General features: G+C 44.5%; 1 protein-coding gene across 1 annotated transcript in view; it reads right to left on the reverse strand.

Annotated features, from left to right (window-relative positions):
• The window catches only part of SCP2 (sterol carrier protein 2), a 119,002-nt gene that overhangs the window by 70,890 nt on the left and 45,683 nt on the right, over positions 1 to 2,429 (reverse strand). The gene's annotated exons all lie outside the window — the stretch shown is intronic.

Genomic DNA, 2,429 nt, shown 5'->3' on the forward strand with positions numbered 1-2,429 from the left:
CAGAAGAACTGTACAAAAAAGATCTTCATGACCCAGATAACCACGATGGTGTGATCACTCACCTAGAGCCAGACATCCTGGAATGCGAAGTCAGGTTGGCCTTAGGAAGCTTCACTACGAACAAAGCTAGTGGAGGTGATGGAATTCCAGTTGAGCTATTTCAATCCTAAAAGATGATGCTGTGAAAGTGCTGCACTCCATATGCCAGCAAATTTGGAAAACTCAGCAGTGGCCACAGGACTGGAAAAGGACAGTTTTCATTCCAATCCCAAAGAAAGGCAATACCAAAGAATGCCCAAACTACCAGACAATTGCACACATCTCACACACTAGCGAAGTAATGCTCAAGATTCTCCAAGCCAGGCTTCAGTAATACATGAACCATGAACTTCCAGATGTTCAAGCTGAATTTAGAAAAGGCAGAGGAACCAGAGATCAAATTGCCAACCTCTGCTGGATCATCGATAGAGCAAGAGTTTCAGAAAAAACATCTACTTCTGTTTTATTGACTAAGCCAAGCCATTTACTGCGTGGATCACAACAGACTGTGAAAAATTCTTCAAGAAAGGAGAATACCAGACCACCTGACCCGCCTCCTGAGAAATCTGTAAGCAGGTCAGGAAGCAACAGTTAGAACTGGACATGGAACAACACACTGGCTCCAAATTGGAAGGAGTACATCAAGGCTGTATATTGTCATCCTGCTTATTTAATTTATATGCAGAGTACATTATGAGAAATGCTGGGCTAGATGAAACACAAGCAGGAATCAAGATTGCCGGGAGAAATATCAATAACCTCAGATATGCAGATGACACCACCCTTATGGCAGAAAGCAAAGAGGAACTAAAGAGCCTCTTGATGAAAGTGAAAGAGGAGGGTGAAAAAGCTGGCTTGAAACTCAACATTCAAAAAACGAGGATCATGGCATCCAGTCCCATCACTTCATGGGAAATAGATGGGGAAACAATGGAAACAGTGACAGACTTATTTTCTTAGGCTCCAAAATCACTGCAGATGGTGACTGCAGCCATGAAATTAAAAGGCACTTGCTTCTTGGAAGAAAAGCTATGACCAACCTAGACAGCAATGATTACGGTGAAGATCGCTCAGTCATGTCTGACTCTTTGCGACCCCATGGACTTAGCCTACCAGACTCCTCTGTCCATGGGATTTTCCAGGCAATAGTACTGGAGTGGATTGCCATTTCCTTCTCCAGGGAACTTCCCAACCCAGGGATCGAACCCAGGTCTCCCACATTGTAGACAGACGCTTAACCGTCTGAGCCACCAGGGAAGTCCACCTAGACAGCATATTAAAAAAAAGCATATTGCCAACAAATCCATCTAGTCAAAGCTATGGTTTTTCCAGTAGTCATGTGCAGATGTGAGAATTGGACTATAAAGGAAGCTGAATGCCGAAGAATTGATGCTTTTGAACTGTGGTGTTGGAGAAGACTCTTGAGAGTCCCTTGGACTGAAAGGAGATAAAACCAGTCAATTGTAAAGGAAATCAGTCCTGAATATTCATTGGAAGGAATGATGCTGAAGCTGAAACTCCCACTTTGGCCACCTAATGTGAAGAACTGACTCATTGGAAAAGACCCTGATGCTGGGAAAGATTGAAGGTGGGAGGAGAAGGGGACTACAGAGGATGAGATAGTTGGATGGCATCACCAACTCGATGGAAATGAGTTTTAGTAAGTTCTGGAAGTTGGTGATGGACAGGGAAGCCTGGTGTGCTGCAGTCCACGGGGTTGCAAAGAGTAGGACATGACTGAGTGACTGAACTGAACTGATCTCAAAATAGGCCTTCTCCTTACAGCAGGCTGTGAAAGAAGGTAGCAAATACAAGAAGCTTTCTCTGAATTGAAAGTGAAAGCGAAAGTCACTCAGTCATGTCCAACTCTTTGGGACCCCATGGACTGTACAGTTCATGGAATTCTCCAGGCCAGAATATTGGAGTGGGTAGCCTTTCCCTTCTTCAGGGGATCTTCCCAACCCAGGGATCAAACCCAGGTCTCCCACATTGCAGGCCGATTCTTTACCCGCTGAGCCACAAGGGAAGCCCAAGAATACTGGAGTGGGTAGCCTATCCCTTCTCCAGCAGAACTTCCCGACCCAGGAATTGAACCGGGGTCTCCTGCATTGCACGTGGATTCTTTACCAACTGAGCTATCAGGGAAGCTCTCTCTGAGTTGAGTTGTACTTTAAAAATGGGCAGATCTTTATACTGCAACAGATCAAAACGAACACCACTTGTTCATTTGCATCCCAGCCAGGATCTCCAGGACACACCCAGGTGATTATTAAACATAGGTGGGAGCTATGCAATATTAATTCAGTTTTCTAGGAGACAGATAATGTCAAGCAATTTCAAGATGGGGCTGCTATCATTATTAGAGCTACAACTTTTTTCTTGTTTTACCT

Source organism: Bison bison, unplaced genomic scaffold, assembly GCF_000754665.1.
Source record: "Bison bison bison isolate TAMUID 2011002044 unplaced genomic scaffold, Bison_UMD1.0 scf7180017864244, whole genome shotgun sequence".
NCBI lineage: Eukaryota > Metazoa > Chordata > Mammalia > Artiodactyla > Bovidae > Bison > Bison bison.